At 39.2% G+C, this 21,407-nt stretch overlaps 1 protein-coding gene across 1 annotated transcript in view; it reads right to left on the bottom strand.

The window, feature by feature from the left end:
- Positions 1–19,216, bottom strand: part of NCALD (neurocalcin delta) — a 256,643-nt gene extending 237,427 nt beyond the window's left edge. The window contains exon 1 of the mRNA XM_039853805.1: positions 19,164–19,216. The gene's annotated coding sequence lies outside the window, so the exon portion shown is untranslated. The remainder of the gene's footprint in view (positions 1–19,163) is intronic.
- Between the last annotated feature and the right edge of the window lie 2,191 nt (positions 19,217–21,407).

Here is a 21,407-nt window from a genome sequence, read left to right as displayed (position 1 = left end):
GTGGCATTAGATCGCCTGCTGTGTTTGGGACATTCTGCACGCTCATAAGCTAAAGATACACAGACTTCCTGAGGCTGCATGGTGGAATGGGCTATGGAATCAGATAACCCGGGTTGAAATCTTGGCTTTCTCACCTCCCACTGTGCGACCTGCCAAAATCCGATGAGCCTATGAGGCTCAGTTTCCTCATCTACAGAGGTACATGAATCCAGTAGTATCCCTTATCCAAGGGAGATTCGTTCCAAGACCCCCAGTGGACACCCGAGAAACCATGAATAGTAGTGAACTTGATATATATTATTTTTCTATTTTTTCTATATATACATACCTATGATAAAGTTTAATTTATAAATTAGCTCACTAAGAGATTAAAAGCAATAACTAATAATAAATTAGAATAATTACAAAATATATTGTAATAAATGCTATGTGAATGTGGTCACTTGTTTCAGGGGATCCCTTGCTTAAGTGTTACAGGCTAAATGCTTTCTGGTACAACACATTGCTGTCAATCAAAACACGTTTTCTGTTCATGTCTTCCACTCTTAAATTTAATGCCTTTTCCATCTTAACTAAGCACTTATCATATATGTTGTGGCCATATCTTTTGCAGTTTAAGGTGCAACATTAAAACTAGCATGAATTTCTTTTTCCTTCTTCACAATTTCACGGATAGAAGACTCATTCTTATCGTAGATCTTAGCAACCTCAGCGTATAATGTTTTTTCTTTCCTTATTAAGTTGAGAACTTTCACCTTTTCACTTAAAGGAAGCAATTTATGGCTTCTCTGTGGCATATCTGAATAGCCAGCATCACTACTCTTGTGCTTTGGGGCCACTATTAAGTAAAATTAGGGTGACTTGAACACAAGCACTGTGGTATGGCAACAGTCGATCTGATAACCCAGAGGAAGAGACTGACGGCGGGAGCATGTACAGCCTGGAGGTGCTGGACACAGGGAGGATTCACGTCCTGGGAGGAATGGAGCAGGACAGCGCAAGATTTGATTGGGCTACTCAGAACGGCGCATAGTTTAAACTTTTAAGTTGTTTATTTCTGAAATTTTCCATTTAATATTTTCAGACCACAGTTGAATGTGGGTAACTGAAACCAAAAAAGCAAAACCGTAGATAAGGAGGGATTATGGCAGTGTCTATCTTATAGGATTGGTGTAAAGATTAAATGCACGCTGGCTCCCAGAACTCCATAAGAGAAGCTGCAATTCAGAATGTTGGATTGATCAAAAGTGGTGACATGTTTTTTCTTTAACTGACAAGACAGACAAATGAGTGTCACACTCTTCAAAGCAATCACCTTAAGAATATCTCTAGGCAGCATTTTTCCTCTAAAGCTTCCTCTGTTTCACACATTTCTGGAACTTCTCCTTTGGAACTGCCTCCAGCATGAGTATTTTGGGGGATGACAAATCCCTCTCCTTTGGGGATGCATTATGACCAGTATGGTCATTTGGTGCCAAGTGCAGTATTAAGAAGAGGAGCATCCTTTCAGTCAGACATGAAGGGAGACTATGACATCCCAGTCTGGTCCCAACATATGTGTTCAACTCTATCGGCTTCCACTAGTCCCCTGTCCCACCCACTGGGAGTTCCTCAAACCCCACCCTTCCCTGCACCAGCAGAACCTTTCCTGCTCCCAGGACTCCATGTTGGCAACTCCCCCTGAATGCAATTCCTCAGCCTTTCCTCCCTAATCCCCCTAATCCATCCAGAAACATCCTTCTTAATCACCACATCCAGTCTTGTCAACCCTTCTGTGAAGCTTCTCTTCTGCCAATGAGGCACCATAGCACAGTACTTAACACAGACGTGAGAACCCAACAACAAGATCTCAAGAGAAGCAGCAGACAGATGGTGATGTACATGGACTGGGGAACCAGGCTGCCTGAGTCTAAATCCAGCCTTGATGATGGGGTCACAACCTCTGAGATTTGAGGTGAGTTATTTCACTTCCCCATGTCTCAGTTTCCCCAATAGTGAAATATGATAAAGAGTGGTAGCTGCTTCAAAGGTCTAGTTTGGAGATTGTATAAAGCACCTACAACAGTACCCAGCAAATGTTTGTTTAATGAAGCCCTTGAGTTGTCATCTCTTCACTGGGTGACCTTGAGTAGGTTATTTAACCTCTTTGCATTTCAATTTCTCGACTCTAGAATGAGGATAAGAAAAATAACACCAACTTCATACAATTGTTGGGGATTCAATAAATAGTGTAACTTGTCTAGTACATAATGTATACAGAGCTTTATATACGGTAAGATTTCAACAAAATGGTAGTTTAAAAAAAGTTGTTTCTTCTGAACTCTATAACATCTTCTTTATATCTCTACTATGATACATATCAAATTATAATAACCTAGACTAAGAACTTGAGGACAGGAATCTTGTCATTATTCTTCTAAAAAGGGGAAAACCAGGTCAGATGGCAACTAGGACCTAGAAATTGAAACAGAAACCACGACTTACGAAAACTGTGTAATGACAGATAAAAAAAAATAGAAAAATTATACCAAACCATGACTTGCAAGACAAACTAAAGTTAGACTCTTAACATGAGCTCACTCAGACTCATGGTCTTCTAAATAAGACCACAAACCAACTAATCTAACAATAATTCCACAGTAAGTCATGTGTCCCAAAGATAAGACCGATTGTTTCAGCAACTTCCTATTTGACGAATTCTGACTAGTCTCTAGCCAAGACCATCTGATGACTATCTCCAGTCCTGCAAACTCTATATTCTTCACTAATGTCCACCTGTTGAAACACCCCACAGCTCTCTATGGTGTGCACAATCCTTTGCTGCAGAAAGCTAATAAACCTGTTTCTTAGCCTACGGTGTGTCCCTGGCAGTCTGTTTCGTGGGCTTTTATACACCTTAAGATACCAAGGACTTGGCACAGCACCTGGTACTAAGTAGGCTTTTAATAAATTGCATCTTGAACAAAAGAATGGAGTAAAGAGAACTTTGCTTTAGTAACTTATGAGTTCTAAAGATAATTCTAAAAAGAGAGTTTCAAAAATATTAGGGGTCACGTCAAGCAGCCTTGAGAGGACTACGTATATAATTTTCTAAGCTGCATGCCTTAAAGAGCCATCCTCTACTGAAAATATGTAATCAGGAATGCTGATTAAAAGTCAGAGTTGCTGCTGTGCATTTATACACATCAAATATAATCCCTGCTCTACAGGAACTGATTAATCGAAGACACATGGTAAACAAGCAAGTGGATGTGGTCTGTGTTCCCACAGTACCTAGCAGAAGGCCTTGCCCATAGCGATAGCTCATAGAAATCCATTCATTGGCCACTGACAAGGATTCCACTCCATAGCTAAGAACTGGCTGAGAGTTTCTGAGCAGAGGCAGATCCCTAATATATACAATGGTCTAGGAAGCTTACTTTCTAGGAGCGAGGAAATACTATAAGCAGGTAGGCTTACAGGAGGTTATCTCGATAACCAGGCCCTTAGAAAGGTCCTTGCTTGTGGAAGTAACAGTGGAAAAGAACATGAATCTATCTTGCTAACTGAACTTGAGGGAGCATGGAAAGTACCAGAGTTAAAGATGAACCAATGTTTACCATCCACAGTGATTTGGAAAATGATCCTGACACAGACAGGAATAGCTTTGAAGGATAGAGAAGATCTTTACATCAGTGCTAATGCCTGTTATGATGGGGTCCAGGTTCTTAGGTTAAAGAAAGCTAGCACAGCGTTGCATTAACCACTACCCACCTGCTCTAACACCTTGCACAGGTCAGATCAATAAGGGAAAAAGAGGTCTCTATAAATCCACTTAGAGAGGTTAACTTTTGGCAGCTTATTGATACTAGCTACTCAAAGAGATGACATTTTCTTCATAAGCCATCATCAACAGGGTTTTTTTTTTTGTTAGCTTTGCTTGAAATTGCAATTAAACTCATTTGCACTACGAGAGTCAATGACCCTTGAAATTTAAGCCAATCAACCAGTAGAATAGAAAGCTTATGACCATTTTTTGACCTTTCACTTAACATTTTTATGTTATAAAGAGATCAGCCAATATGGCTAAAAACAAAGCTAGGCCAGACATTTGTCCAAGCTAAGGAAAAAAGAAGCACAGTCTAGATTAACAACAGTGTAAACTAACTAACAGACATAAATAAATAAACAATTTTTAAAGAGCATGATTTTATTTTTTCTAGGGCCTTCTAGATGAAGGTAGCTTTGTCCAAGAATTTATCACAAATTTGGAAAGGAAAAGTAGGGTTAAACAGGACAAAAATATCACAGCAAATAGAAGATAAGCTTCCACTGCATCATATTTATAGACTTGATGTAAAGTATTTCAGAGAGATAGATCACCAGGAAAAGGAAAATTGAATATGAATTTCTTTTCTCAAGAATACAATCTTCTGGGCACTGTTGAATTGTCACTCACTAAAAACCCCTAGCTAAAGAAAACGTTTTCAGGTCCCACTACTGAAATTGCTGAAACTAGTCTATTTTCAGTTGTATTTCTCTGGGTCTCCCAGAAAAAGTTCTTAAATGATCCTGGGGCCAGATGTGGTTAACATTTTGCCAGAAGCATTTAAGATTGTTTTGTTGTTTTGCTTATATTTTCAAATAATCTGCAACTGGGGATATGGACTACAGTAAATATTTTCCCCCAGAAACAAGCCTTTCTACCACTTGGGACTATTTTTATTAAATAATTCATGCACAACTAATCAATGAACAACTACAAATGATTATTTAGTAATTACATTTACCTCTGAGACAACCAATTAAGAAAATAAGAGCATTCACATTGTGATGACTATTTTTAACTCTGAAAATGTCAGTTGGGACAACCAATAGCACAAGCTATGCTGGTCCCCCTCCCTCGGGGCCCCCGGAGGTCAGATTCAGGCTCATGTTATGTTAAAGGTCAACACCTTTCTCACAATACAGTGAGGCTATGAAGACTCAAGAAAAGAGGGTCTTAATGCACTAAAACTTCAGAATAGGCTAGGTGAGTAGTAAGTTTTCAAAACAATAAAACTAGCTATATAAAACATGTATTTGCTCATTAATTTAATGCATCTACTTTGCGTTTCCTCCAAATCTAATATCAAAGTAATCAATTTGGGGGGCTCGACAGTAATGGACTATGTTGCTGGTTGTTCTCCATCCCCGCTCTACGACACTCCCAACCATACTCCACCTCTCCTGCTCCTGTGTCATCTATACTCCCTGGCTCTCTAGCTTCCTATTGGGTTTGATTAATGGGGGCACCAGCTAGAGATGGGAGGGTGGGAGGAGCTGTTTTCCCTATTCTCTCCCTGTTGCACTGCAGTGTCTGAAAACAGTTTTGCCCTTTCACAGCTCTGGCTTCTGTTGAGTGGCTCTTCCTCCATGATTACAACCCTCACTGGACTCCACCATTTGCTCTTTTTGTCCCTTTGGCCTGGGGATGGCAATGTCTTCTCTTTGCTGCTGGTCTTGGATGCTGGTCCACTCCTCGTTTGTTCCTATAACTCTGCCCACAGGTCGGCAATGGTCCCCTCGTTAACTCTCTTCAGTCAAACCCTCAGAGGTTGATTCTGTTTCCTGCCAAGAACCCAATGCAATCATGTTGCAAAATAAATACAGACATGCTTGTTTCCTGGCTTAGGATGGTTAGAATTTTTCTATAAATATAAAATTATTCCAAAAGAAGATCAGTATCTATGAAAAACATGCATGAACAAAACAAACCTGCACTGAGTTTTCTGTTTTGGCAAACAATATATTTAATGTTAAACTTAATGTTGAAAACAGCGAAATATAGCTAATATTCCTCCTAACATCTACTTCTTTTTTAAAAGGAGGGGGGAAAATCTCATCCATTGTCCCCACTATCAAAAACATCCATTGGGTAAACCCCAGGAAAGCCTAATTCTAAAGACGAGCGATTCTCCATAAGTCACATGGATGCTTCAGAAAGATGATCTTTTCCCCACTCTTCTTCTTTTGCAATTACAAAAAAAAAAAAACATTTTCTAAATCTCTTTTCTTTGGTGCCCAGAATTTAATTCAGTATACTGCAGAGAGGATAAAGATATTGCCTTTCAAAAACTAGAGCCAAGTAACAAAACAGGGGGGGGGGAAGCACCATTTTATCCAAATCATACACGGTGGTATATGACACTCTTAAAATCCATTATCATTCTAAGACTGTATCTCAGATGGCACTTGTTTTTCTTCATCTGGATAATTATTTATTTAGCTAGAAGCCACGGTTCTCTTTATATCATTAATCCACCAAAAGAATATTTGTTGAATATGCAACAAGTTGATAAATTGTGCAGTTTCAAAGCTAAATGTAATGTTTTTATTGGATCCCCCTTTTTAATTAAGCCATGGGCTCCTAATAACATAGGAGCTGTGAATTAATAATCAGAGCACAAGTTTTAACTCAGGCACCATTAACTAATCAGGCTCTCTCCTGCATTTTGCTTTAACACAGTGCTGGTTATTCAACACCTCTCCAAAACCATTCTCCAGATCCATTCTCCACTCTTCTCTCCCTCCTCTGTGCCCAGAAACTGTATCCTCCCTTCCCTGCCCTCTGGCATTTTGTTCAGTTCCACCAATGGGAGGCGCCCGCAGGAGACTCAGTGTAGAGGAGATAGAGGCAGAGTCTGCCTCCCTCCGTGTCCTCTGCGCGCTGCAGTCTCCTAGTTCTGGCAGTGGCTGCTTCTCCATCTACACGGCCCTGACTACTGCTCACCTGGCTGGCTCTTGCGCTCCTTGCTCCAGCTGAAAGCAAGTAAAAGCTCTTCATTGCTGAAAGTTCCCGGTTGCCTTTATATCCCTTCTTTGTTCCTTTTGCCCTGCCTATACCTCTATAAACAGTACTTTTGCTAAGTTCTCTCTTGACTCCCCTAAAGTGTGCCTTCTGTCTCCTGCTGGGTCTCTAACTGATAGGAGCATAACGTGGGATGAGAAGCACAAGGTTCCACCCAGAAGGACCTGGGGGCACATGGGAGATCCCACCAGGTACATGCTTCTTAGCCCTTGACAGGTGTGCCCAGGGTCTGTTTCTGCCTTTGGAAGAACGATGGATGTACAATTCTAGTGTCTGAGAACCACATGGGAAGCTTTTTAAAAATGAACATTTGAAGAAAACTAAAAACCATCATAGATCCAAGGAAACTAAGGAGATATAACGAAATGCAATGTGATATCCTAGATCAAACAGAGAAAGGATGTTAGTGCCCAAACTGGTGAAATTCAAATAAAGTCTGTAGCTTAGTTAGTATTATTGCACCTATATTAATTTATTAATTTTGACAAATATGTTGTTTATGTAAGAAGTTAACATTAGGGAAGCTAGGTGAAGGAAATATGGAAACTTTACTATCTTTGCAATTTTTCTATAAATATAAAATTATTCCAAAATAAAACGTTCATTAAAATAAAGATGAGCGGATTCCAAGACCTTGCGTCAGATCCCGTGAATAAGACTTCCAGGAGTAGATACTTACACAGGTGGTTTGAGAACCAAACCTTGAAAATCTCCCAAAGGACTTGGAAACTATGAGTTCTGGTTGAGATAAGGATGGAAAACAATTGTTTACTGATGCCAAATTACAGCATAATTACTTGACTACTTAAAGAAAAGAGCCAATTGAAGCTTTGTCAAAGTTCACCTCCTATTCCAATTAATTAGAATGATTCATCCCTCGACCAGTTGCTGCATTTAGTTTCTTGCATAAAAACACTTGAAGAGGTACAGGTAATTATAGAACCAAACAAAGAGAGTGACAGTACAGTCTTTGTACTTCCTCCCCATTCTGAAACCAAGGCTTTGGCAGTGCACATCCTTTTTCTTTTCTCCAATTTTGAGATTCAAAGAAGGCAGAGCCAGCCACACAGACTGACGGCCGAGTGTTCTTCTTCGTCTTTTCCATGGTGGACACCCTATTTCTCTAAGTCGTATTTAAGCTCCCTGAAGGCAGGAGCTATATCTTCTGTTTCTTCTGTGTTTTTCTACAGCTCAGTTCACTGTTCTCCGCCCACGACTTTGATGGATGACAACACGCACTTCCCCATTATACCCATATCTCTGCTTATTAATTTTAGATAGAATTCTTATATTTAACATTTTCTATGTCATTGGAATGCATAAGAAGGGGGTAGGTAGAGTGAAATGTTGGCACTGTTACTACTTGTTTATTAACAAAAATGTTAATCGATCACCTATTCTGTAGCAGGCACTATTCTAGGCACTAGGGCTCTAACGGTGAATAAAATAATCTCCACCTTCAGGGAGCTTAAAATCAAATCAGGGAGACAGACGACTAAGCAGCTGATTACCCAACAAGCTGTAGGTCCTCCCTTCCCAACCTCGCACTTTGCCCATCGCGGCAGGGCAACTCGAGTCTGATTTTGAATTTCACAAAAGAGTTGGAAGAGTACACTCTAATTCCAGGTCCATTTCCTGATAAGAATTGATTTTGAAGAAGGCATATTCTTTCTGATCCTCAAACATCTCATTCAAAAAAAAAAGAAAGAAAGAAAGAAAGAAAGAAAGGAATTTAAAAAATAAAATTTGCCTCTCTGCCTTAAGGCAGTTGTTACAACAATCGATGTAAAAGTGCTGTGAACACTACAAAGTGTTAGACATATGTCGAGCAATAGAAATTGTATGACTTAAATAGTCCCTGCCTACTAACTCTAAAGCAAAAAGCTAGAGGTTCGGTGGCCTTGCCCATTAGGCAGGAATTTCAGACAATAACATTTTACAAAAAGCAATCCTTTCAAAGATCTAAGCCCTGTTGCTTTGGAGTTAGCAATGAGTGGGAATTAGATTAACATCAAAGAACTGTTTGGGGAGAAGTTGCCTATGAAGAAGGCGGGCCTGCCATTTTATTCACAGTAGACCCATTTTTGCTTCATTCTCCCTGAATAAACAGGAGAGCTCTGTTACTTCAACTCTTTTGTGAAATTCAAAGTGATTTCTTAGCCCAAGTCGTTCACATTTCTATTTTATTCAAAAAGAAGCTTCCAGATCAGAGATGAAAGGACAGCTGTTACCAGTCAGTGCTAGAGCATATAAACCTATGAGCAGTTTTCAGCAAATATCTTATAAAAGATAATACTTGAGAAAAGTTTTGAAGATCAGATTTTCTGTTTCAGATAAATGTAGTGTCTGTCTATTCTTAGTTTCTAAAGCAGAAAATGTTCTGTTGGAGCAGTTTACCATCCTTCTGTCTGGAGAAGTCAATGAGCTTCTAAGGGCTCTCTTCGGGTGCCATGGTAACCACATGATTCTGGTCCAGTCTGTGTGTCTAGGGTACAGCTTAGGGAACTTTAAGATGCTATCTAAAGAAATACGTATCAGAGACACTGCTGGTATGTTTGAACTGAAGGTCGACATGTTTTCTTCAGGAGCGCGCACGCACACACACACGCACACACACACACACACACACACACACACACACACAGACGTCTAGTGTGTCCCAGCACTGGGCCAGCACTCGAGTGACCAAGTGACCATAAGACGCCATCGCCAAGAGCTCCCAGTGGGTGTGGTGCCCAGGGAGCAGCAAGTTAATCATAAAATATATAAAAATATATAGGAATGATATAGTAAAGTTTTAGCTTTTATTCCAATATTAAAATTTCATTCTGTAGTTTTTGCTCTGACTTCAATTGTGGAAGTCTTTCATGAAGTTTATTTCAGCTAAATATAAACCTGAGAAAAATTTTGAATGTTGAGCAGAGAAACAGTAATAGGATCAGAAAGAAGCTTAAGGTGCTCATTTGGGCCTTCAAATGCACTTAGCCTGAAAAATCATAGAGAGAAAGGAAAACTATTGGCATATGGAGAGGAACAGCATTTTGGCTTCACTGGTAAGGCTAAATCACATCCAAAAGTGGGACTCTCTAAAGTCTCCCCAGACTATCTCCCTAGAGATAAAATTGCCCTTCACTCAAAAGTAATAAACAAACATCAGATTATGGAGGCTTCCTCTTCCCCATAGTGTGTGTGCACGTTTACACCATCACCAGGTTACACTGTGGCGCTCACCACATACAAGAGCCAATGAGCACCTCAGTTATTTCTATATATGTGGAAGAAATTTGATCATTGGCCCCCAAAATGATCTTCAAAAAGCCCACAAATATTGTCTTTAGGAAATATTTAGGAAGCACGTGCTGTGAGCATCACACTAAACCAGGGGCTGAAGGAAACACAAAGGAAATATCGAGCCTGGCCCCTGTTTACCCTTCAGTTGAGGAGACAAGTACACCCGCAGGAAGAGGTCAGGTAGCATTTTGTTCTACCTCTCACCTCTTCCTCACTCTTCATTTCTTTGTTGACCTCACAGAGATCTCCTGTCTCCGGCCTCCACCCGCCCACCATGTCCAGTAACCACCTCCATCTTCATGACAGCTCCACATGCACAACACACCTTGGCTTCCCTTCCTTCTGGGCCCAAACTGAGATGCTTGTGGTCTGCCCAAGGAACCTTCAATATCTTTGTCCTTTTGTCTTTGCAACCCTGAATAGTCCTGTATTCTGTGTTCCCTGTTCTAACAGTGAGCACTCCTGGAGAAAAATCACATAACCTTGTATGCCTTCAAGGAGGCCATGAAGAAAGGACCACTAGAGAATGCTGATTTTCCAATTCGAATATAAGTTCCTTGAGGGTGGGGACTTTGTTAAGCCGGAGGGCACCCCAGCAGACTCAATAAATCCTTTTCGCAATTAATTAATGCCTAAACAAGAAGTTAGAAAAGAAGGATCCATACTCATTCAACAAAATAAACTGATATTTTTAAAAACTTTCACTCATAGTTTATGTATAATTAATCACAACTATTCCAAATAAAGCATTCAAAAAAATAGCCTTAGAAAGAAGTGACTCTTAAAAAGCAGCTGGTAAAAGTTATTCTGTGAACTCCAGAGTAGCAAAACTCTTCGAACTTATTTTATAACTCAGAATATTTTATAACTTAAAATCATTCTTCCTGTTAACTAAAGCAATGTAGTGAGATCTCACTATACTGTGTGGCAAACCACCTCTAAAAAGTATCACCAAATGGGAGCCATCCTCAACTGTGTTTCTCCCAGGGAAAAATAAAAGAGTCTGGATGTTAGCCAGAGAGGCAAATAGCAAAGGAATCCAGAAATATTTCGAGAGAAGAAAACATCCTATCAGGTCAATAGCCACTGTGAGGTGTAACGTTGCAGTGGGATGTTGCTGCCTGGACAGGGACCCGAATAGAGTCTTGGGTATTTAGAGCACACAATGGGAATACAGAACACTCTTCCTCACAACAGTGGCAAACCTGTCTCAGAGTTGACGGGGGGCCACCGTCCTGGCCGAGATCCTCATACTCGTGTGGCAAGAATAAACTCAGATGCCACCTAATTCTCCTACAAATGTAATAACATCTGACAAGAGGATGATTGGACAGCACAAGATGTCATTTCCTCTAATTAAGGAACACTCAAGAAAAACCAAAATAGCCACAAAGCACTGTCAGCAAAGCAATCAGCAGCAACAATCAGCTGTCAGCTCACAGTCCTAAGCTGAGCCTCGCGTAGAGAGCAGGGCTGGTTGTTATGGGTTTCCAAATCACTGTGACAGCAGGAGTCAAGGATGACAGGCAGAGCAGAGAAGCCAGAGCCTGCGGCACACCAATGGCACTAAACCCCTTCGGGCGAGGGGACTTGCAGGAGTTGGTTTGTTTCTTTGTTTCTGTGTGGTAATGTAGGGGGACCCTGTGAAGAATCCTATAGCGAGCTTCCCAAGAAGACAGACGTCTACTGACTGCAGCTCATGTCATTTATTCACCCTGAATCACCCTTCTCTCTACCTGGAAAATTCTATCCGCTCTTTAAAATATATGATCAGTTAGTCTCCAATTCCTTTGTGAAGGTTTCACAACTTCAACACATATGAATTCTCCCTTTTCTCAACTCCCAGAACAGATAACCACCTATATTACAAGGGCATTAACAATAGGAGTTGGGGAAAATATACAAAGAAACAAACAACACAATTGTCGCAATATATAACAATATGTAATAAGATAGTGAGAGAGAGAGAGAGATGTGTTTACGACAGTTGTTGGGAAGAGCATTATTCTTCTTCCCAGCAGTCCTGCCTGGGCACATAAAACTGTTTATCTTCTTAAAGCTATTGAAAGGTGACTTCTATCCTTCAGTACATGCCTTCGCTCCTCAAGGGAGTAACTTCTTGAATTGTTTAGACTGAGTAAGGGAAAGTACATGGAGGTAGGTCTGGGCACTTCCCTTCTCTCTATACCTGGCCTCAGCAGCATGTATTTTTCTTTTCCTTGAAAGAAGATTTCAGCAATAAAAATAATAGAAGGCTTGATTATAGTTCATCTTGCCCATAATTTGAGCTCATTCTCCGATGCAGGACCATTGGGAATAAAGCTGATATTTAGCTCCCTGTCTGTTTGATGTCTGCATTTAGTTCTCCATCCACAGCAAACCCAGCCCTGACTTTTTTTGCAACAGCAATATGCACAACTCAGAGCTACATTATCCAGCTTCCCTTGCAGCTAAGGGTGATCATTGAGACTAAAGCAGAATTCACTGGCCCCAGGAAACCAGGACAACTTTTTACCTAGACTGACTCAGCTGGTCAACATGACCTTGTGCCCTTCTCTGTCTATCTGCTTGGAACACATACTGGATGGTCCCACATTGAACAAGATATGTTAAAACAATTTAATGATACTGCCAGAACTCTTGGACTTACTGTCTCTCACCAAGGGGGTGGTTGGGCAAGATTCAAAATACCTGGGTATAAAAAACAAAAGGAAAGCAGGTCTTATAATCCAGCAACTGTGTGTGGCATTTTTTATGATACCAAAGGAAAGAGGACAACTTAAGAATTGGGATGAATGTAAAATTAACTGTTATAGAAAAAAAAATCAAGAAAACTAGAATTCTGGCAGCACAGTCCCATTACTGCATCACAAGATATTCGAAGTTGAGAAGATTAAAAATTTGAAGGTCTCTTGGCAAGAATCTTGACAGAGGGATAGGTTCTCACTAGCACCCTTTGGGCCAGGTTTTGAAGCATCAATAGAAGGTTCATGTAGGAACCTGTTGCTTGAGCTAAAACAAGGTGGAGAGGAAAATAAAATTGCCCCTTAGGAGGCAGGCTTCACAGATCGAAGACATTCTTTTTTAAGAGGAAGCAACAGGAAAATTTCTGCTACAAGAAAGAGTTAAAGTTTTTGAGTGCTAGAAACACAAAAATCAAAGACGAATTTGACAATAAGAAGCTTTAAATATATACATCATTGATAATTGTTCGAATAAATTCAATAATTTAACTAAAATATGCATTTTAATGTCTTAATTTTGTGCACTATATGCCAGTTTATTCTTAAAGGAGGGTTACCTTCACAATATTTTGACTTTGAAAGATTTTAATCTCATTATTAAAAGCACAGTTGGCTAAAAAAGAAAGAAAGAAAGGAAGAAACAGTGATTACGTAAAACATTACTTCTCAAAGATTCAAGTGCAAAAGAATCCCTCAGGGACCTTGTTAAAATATGAGTTCTGATTCATCAGGTCTGGGGGGGGACCTGGAACTCTGCATTTCTAACAAGCTCTCGGGTGAAGCTGATGCTGCTGGGCCCCCAACCACTCTTGAAGTAGCAAGATATAGACTTTAAACATACCTAAGCTGAAAGGTGAGGTGACTACTCTCAAGATGTCTGGGGAATCATTAAGATCTGTCTGGAACTATGATGATGCATCCCTTGACCCCACAGACATCTGGAGTTCTTTAGGATCTTTCATTTTACACCCCTTTTCTGAGAAGCTGCAAACCTCCAGAGTGTCTGTTATGCTGTCTTTTTCTCGTCTTCTTTTCATTGGTTTCTCTTTCCCAGCTCCGTCTCACGAAGGCAATTACAGTAGCGGAAGGCAATTTTCCTCTTTCTCTTACCCAAAGCCTCCGAATGAAGTTACCTATTGTGCTACTCCTGCCACTGCAGGCAGGTATGTCCTGAGAAGGAAAAAAAGAGTAATTCTGAGTGCAGCCAAGCCGAGAGAGGAAGAAAATTTAAGTCCTCTCAGCTTCCCCATTAAGTTTTGAATTGTGGCTTTATTGCCTTCTTTTGACTCAACTTTCATCTATTTCTGACCAGTGTTTTTATTTACAATCACACTTTTCCTTTAATACCATGTCTCCTAAAAAGCTGCAACACAGTTCCGCACTGTGAAAGATGACATGAGTGGAGCCATATTGCAGAGAGCCTGAGCAGCCATTTCAGAGAAACTGCCATGCCCATCTTGTTTTCTTTATTTTCTGAATTGGTCGAACCACCAACACTCCAAAAAATCAGTAAGAATGAGAATATCCTGTTCGTAAGGACTGATGAAATTGGTCTTTGCCAATGACTGAATTGCTAACCAATCTATGAAGTACAAAGCTAGCCCTTTGCCTGATGACTAAAAATCTAGCCAATCTATCAAGTACAAATCTAACTTTATTTCATTTAGCACCAATGAACTCTTCTTTAATACAACTCATCTCATCTTCCTCTCTTTTGTCCCCAGAAAATTCCAGAGCGCCTCTTCTACTGGGGGGGAGGTGGGGACACTATGGGGCTTCTACCTGAATTTGTATTTCCCAATTTGCAATTCCTTTGGTTCTAAACAAATGATTTTTGTTCAATTATTGCCTCCTAGGTTTTAGGTTAACACCAACCACTTAAGGTACAGAAGGCCATAGAGAATATCATTTCCATCCTAACAATGAGAAAGGCTGCATAATCAACGAAATCATAAGTTGTGATGAGCTCATCGGAGAGCTAAGGTTACAAGACAACCATTGAACTAATTTAGAGAATGACATGGTCCTCCAAAGAGAAACAGGACACACAAACTGTCACCTTTGACAGAGCACAGTAGAACGAGATGGTCACCATAAAAGCAAGTAAGAAGAAGATAGTTGAAATTTTAATGAATTCATAAAGGGCAAGTGTGGGCGAACATGATAGTATAGAATTCCTGGGAGCCTCTCTCGAGCTTTTCTTCCACAGGTCTCCAACAGGTGTTTGTGAAAAGGATCATGGGCAAGGTCAGAGACTGAAGAGTGGAGGTGGGACATAGGCAAGAAACTCCACCCACTATCCAGAATGCTGTTTCACATTAAGCAAAAGCTTTAAACCACTGGAAGAAGAGGAGAAAACCTTCCCACTTCCAAGATCTAAGCAAAGATCCACTGATTCTTGGGAAGGGTAGAAGCAAAAGCTATCTGCCCTGATGGAAGGACAAGAAACTCTCGGGCCCAGAATCCTGCACTGACACAAAGAAGAGCTCTGCTACCACCGAGGGAGGGTGGGAAACTCTTTCCCACTCAAGACAACCACAGATACAAGGCAGAGATGACCTGCCATGAAGAGGAGCAGGAACATGGGCAAAAGCCCCAATCCTAAGGCCTAGACCCACAAGGCCCACTGAGACTGAGGCTGGACCATGAGAACTGAGAATCTCACCACCATGGCCACAGCTTTGCACTGAGCAATGAACAAGAACGGTCTAATGCTAGCAGAGGAGCACAAACACAGAGAGAGAAGCCCTCGGGCGAGCAGGTGTGGAGGATTTGCTAAAAGCTGAAGATGGAATTTGGACAGTGAGAAAAACTCTCTGGCCCACCAGGCCACACTGTACATGTGGTAACTACCAGCCATCACTGGAAAGCTCTGGAGCCTGGTGGGCTGAAATTAACTAACAAAATTGACTCAATCCCTCTCACATCAACAGACTTAGAAAAGAAGGGTGCCCATTTCTGAGTAGCAATATTATTTACTTTATTATCTATGGCTCTTCTACTAACAACGTCGAACATTCTATCAAAATTATGAGACATTCAAAAAAAAAAGAAAAACAACCCATTGTTAAGATAAAGAAACCAATATAACTAAACAGAAATGATCCAGATATTGGAACACTCATATGGAGACTTTCAAATAGCTATTATTAATACATAAAAGTCTCACATGGAAAAGAAGAATGGAATTTAGAAAAAGATGGAGAATTTCAGTAGAGAAGTAAAAACTATAGGACAGAATTAAATAGAAATCTTAGAAATAAAAATGTAATATCAGAAGTGAAGAATTCCTTTAATAGGCTGATGAGGAAATAGGACAGTTAAAAAAAAAAAAGAATAAGTAAACTTAAAAATAGGCCTATAGAAATTATCCAGAGAGACAGGAGTATTTTCTTAAAGTATCCAAGAGATGTAGAACCGTATCGAACAGCATAATATGCATGTAATTATAGTACCAGAAGGAGGAGAGAAATAGAAAGGTGCCAAGGTAATTAAAAGGGGAAAGGCTAGCTTTTCAGCATAAGGTGCTGGAAAATTTGGATGTCCATATAAAAAATGGAACCCTGACCCTTACCTCACACCAGATACAGAAATTACCTCAAAATGTATCATATAACTAAACGTAAAACTTAATACAATAAAATTTCTAGAAAAAAACAAGAACATCTTTGTATTTTTAGTTTTATCAAGGATCTTTTAGAACACAAAACTGCTATCCATAGAAGAAAAAAAATCAATAAACTGAACATCATGAAAAGTAAAAACTGCTCTTTAAATGACACTTCTAAGAGTATTAGAAAACAAGCCAGACTTGGAAAAGCTACTTGCAAAGCATACATTTAATAAAAGGTTTTTACCCAGAATACATTCTATTATAGCTCAATAATAGAAATATAGATAACTTAATTTTTAAAATGAGTGAATGATTTGAACAGACTTTTTACCAAAGAAGATTTGTAAATGGCACAGAAGCACATGAAAGAATATTCAATGTCATTAATCATTAGAAAAATGATAGTTAAAGCTGTAGAGAGATAACACTACACCAATTCAAATTGCTAAAATTACAGAGACTGATGATACCAAAAATTACATATGTAGCTGACTGGAATGCAAAATGGCTCAGTCATTTGGAAACAGCTGGAGGGATTTTTAAAAATAATGTCAAATAAAAATGTACTTGCTATATTTACCGTGAGAAATTAAAACACACATCCATACAAACACCTATTAATGAATGATTATAGTAGCTTTATTCATGATAGCCCCCAAACTGTAAATAACCCACATGTTCATCAATTGGTAAATGGATAAACAAATTGTGGTATATCCGCACAATGGAATTCTACATACCAACAAAAAAGAGCAAACTACTGGTACTAGCGACAACACAAATGAATCTCAAAAACTATGCTATGTGAAAGAAGTCTGAAACAAAAGGCTACAGACTATATTACTCCACTGATATATTCTAAAAAAAAAAATCTAAGGACAGAGATCAGATCAGCGATTGCCAAGGGTTGGAGGCAGAAGTAGATTTGCTGCAAAGAAGCACTCTTTCAGGTGTTGATATGCTCTGCATCCTGACTGTGGTTACATGACTACATAATGTTCATCACGACTTATCAAACCATGAATTTCAAGAGAGTAAATTTTACTGTGTGCTAATTATACCTCAGTAAACTGAGCCAAAATAAATAAATAGACAAATAGTGCTATGGCAAAAGGAGGGTGATCGGTCAAGTGAATATCCACATGGAAAAAAACAATCTTGACTCTACTCTAAACCATACAGCATACAACCAGTTCCAGATGTCCTGTAGGTCATAATGTAAAATAACATAGCTTTCAGAAGAAAACATAAAACTTCTTTGTGATCTTGAAATAAAGCCAAGATTTCTTAAATAGGAAACCATAGTATTAACTACAGAGGAAAAAATAGATAATTTACATTATTTTAAAGGAATTTATGTTCATAAAAAGAAAGTAAAAATGTAGACCACAGGATAAAAAATTATACATATCCTACCGAGGCCTCAAATTAAAAATATATAGTATTAAAAGTGTCTATAACTCAATAAGAAAGACAATTCAATAAGACAACCCAATTTTTTTTTTCAAAAGACTTGAATAAACACTTCACTTTTTCTTTTAAGACTTGAAAGGTCTTTTCACAAAACAAGATATGCAAATGGTCAATTAACATAGGAAAAAGTGCCCAACTTCATTACCCTATGGGAAATACAAATTAAAACTGCAATATGATCCTATTGCACACCCACCAGTAGAGCATAAATGAAAAAAATCAAACAAAAACAGAAAACACCTAGTATTGGAAAGGATATGGAGAAATCAGAACCTTCTTACACTCCTGGTTGCCGCGTAAATTTTTAAATCAATACAACCATTTTAGACAACTGATAATATCTGCTAAAGTTGAACATATACCAACCCCGTGACCCCAAAACTCTCCTCCTACGCACATATCCAACAGAAATGTGTATATATAACGAAAAATAAAACTTATGAAAACTGACTCAAGAAGATATAGGAAACCTAAATAAGTCAGAAATTAAATCAGTAGGTAAAAAAAATCTTCCTTGGAAGAAAACACCAGGCCCAAACTGCTTTACTCTTATATTCCACCATAACATTTAAGTAGCAAGAAATTCAAATATTTCGAAAACAATTCCTGACAAGGAAAATCCCAGAAAGAAAAATTTTATCCAATCGCAAGACTAAAACTTAGCAAACTAAGTCTAGCAAAATATAGGAAAGATAACGCATCATGATTAAGTTGGTTTTATCTCGGCAAGGTAGCTTAACATTAGAAATACAATTCATGTAAATTACCATGAGCAGAGGAAGGATAAAAACAATTGGATCATCTCAGAGAAAAGCATTCAATGAAATTAACATCGAGTGAACTAATTTACTTTTAGCAAACTAGAAATAGAGGAGAATTTCTTAATCTGGTATAGATTATTAGTAAAGTACCTTCATCAAATGATGTACCAGAATTGATTTGATACAATTTTCCTACCATTGGATATTTAGATTCTCTCTTCTTTGTTTTGTTTGGCTATTATACTTCACTCTGTGATGAACATCTTTGTGCATGGATCAAGTTGCCTAACCTCTCTGCACCTCAATTTCCTCGCATACAAAATGGAAATAAAATAACACATAATTTACAAGGCTATTGCAAGGATTAAATAAGATGTTGGAATTAGGTCTTAGAGAGTCTTGGGAGAAAAGCATTGTTTTGTAACTCTGAGGAAAATGTTGTTTGTATTTACCTGGTGGCGGATCTCTCAAAGCACGCTGCAGGCTCAAGTCAGAAGAAGTCACTCTGTCAAAAAATAAAAAAGTTATTGTCTTAGGTTATCAGGAGCTAAGCATATAATATCAGAGGGACGCAATCAGTAATGAAGCTATTGCTTGCTCTAGGATTCCTTTGCATCATTTGATATCTTCTGCCCGTTCAGCACCCATCTCTCTAATCAGGTGAGAATGACTACTGCCATGCTCCTTTCATCAGCCCTTGACCTACAGCACTCCATTTTGCACAGCAGCCAGAATGATGATTCTAAAATCTGAGCATGACACATCACACCCCTCCTAAAACTCCTTCCACAACTTCCTCTTACCCTTGATATAAAGGCCAAGGCTTACCATGACTTTTAAGGTCCTTCGTCATCTGATGCCCACCTACTTCTCCAGCCTTGTTTCTCATCTCTGTACCATTGTCTGTGCTCCAGCTCCTCACTCCTCGCCATTTCCAGCTTTCATACACACTGCTCCTTCTGCCAGGACTACCTTCCCCTTCCCCACTCACCTTCACCTGACTAATTCCTGTCTGTCCTTTCATTCTCCTCTTAAGAGTCCCTTCTTCAGTCAGGCTGTCTGCTCCTCTTGACCATCTTAACCTCCCCTATTTATACTTCCGAAGAAGCCTTCACATCTTCTTTTGCCACATCATACATACAACTACTTGTTCAATATATCTTGTCTTCCTTGTGAGCCCAAGGATTATGTCTGTTTTGTTCAGAGCTATATTTTCATGCCTAACCCAGCACTGATCTCATAGTAGATGCCTAATAAATGCTTATTGAGTAAAAGAATTAGTAAACTCATCCCTCAGTCCTCAGCTTTCCAACTCATCTTTTGATTCATACTAATAATTTAATAAACTTTCTACGTCACTACCATATTTCATTGATTGTTGGATTCACTGATTGTAAGAGATGATGCTATTTTATATAACAATAAAAAGGAAAAAATGGCTGCAAATTAAACTGTCATACAAAACTAAGATTTAGAATTTTTATTTTATACTTATCGAAAGAGCTCTATTAGATTTATTTAGATATAGATTTTTGTTACATTCGTAAAAAAGAAAAATACAAAATACATTGGTTAGGTATTACAATTTCTTTTTGTTTACAAATAACATTCAGAACCCACTCTCCTGAGTCACGTTTGCCACAGGGTCCAATGACTATGTTTTTCCATACAATATTGTCCCCTGTGCCACCAAGAGCTTTAATGATACAGCATTTCTTAACAGTGCTCAAGTTTTATATTTGGGATTTTCTTCTAAGCTTCAGATACCTTTCCACAAGTGTTGATGTTGGCAAGAAAATCTTACTAAGTGTCAGATTTCAGTCAACACCTAGGAATCACACTCCTCAGACAGTCATCAACTGGATCTCTGACTGAAACAATAGCAGTCTCAGTTGTGCAGTCTTGCAACCCAAACTACCAACTTCACACACATGCAGGCCATGCAACTACAGCACAACTACCACCTGACCGATTGCAATAGAAGATCCTTCCAGTTGTATGACACATCTGGTATCAGAGTATTAAAATGTGAGAAAAATGAAACATGTCTTAGAGTTAATGAACACAAGAGGTCAAGAGACACTCTTCAGAGAACTTAGGAAAGTTAATAAAAGGAAGAAGGCAAATTCATTCTCTCTCTCTCTCTCTCTCTCACACACACACACACACACACACACTCATTCACTTATACATGGTCAGAGGCGTGACTAGAAACTGACTCCTCACGTGTTGGAGTGGGGCGGTGGGTGTACAAGGCACTGGCTGAGAGGAGGGTAGGGGGTGAATTCACACTTGTCCAGCCGAGCCTTGGCACAGGTGCTTCCACTCTGCAGGAAGAAGGTGCTTCCTGACTTTCCGCTAGCCCAGCCGTGCCCCCACCACCCCCACAGACACTGTCCCCAGAGCGACTCCTCTCCCTAACTATTTTTTGACCTATTAAAATACGCATTTTGCTTCTTCTTTTTTGAGATTTGTCTTCTTAATAAACTTTTAACTGTATAATACATGTCGTTAACTACTACACACTGTTGCACAGTGGATCTCTGGGACTTTCTCATCTAGCATAACTGCAACATTACACCCACTGAATAAAGATCCTCACACCCCCAGTAACTAGCAACCATTTTTGCTTCTGTGAGTTTGACCACTTTAGATACCATATTTAAGTGAAATCAGGCAGCATTGGCTTAATTCAC

The sequence above is a fragment of the Pteropus medius genome, unplaced genomic scaffold (assembly GCF_902729225.1).
Source record: "Pteropus medius unplaced genomic scaffold, Ma_sr-lr_union100, whole genome shotgun sequence".
Taxonomy (NCBI): Eukaryota; Metazoa; Chordata; class Mammalia; order Chiroptera; family Pteropodidae; genus Pteropus; species Pteropus medius.
The sequence above is the reverse complement of the archived record's forward strand: the minus strand, read 5'-3'. Positions and strand labels throughout refer to the sequence as shown.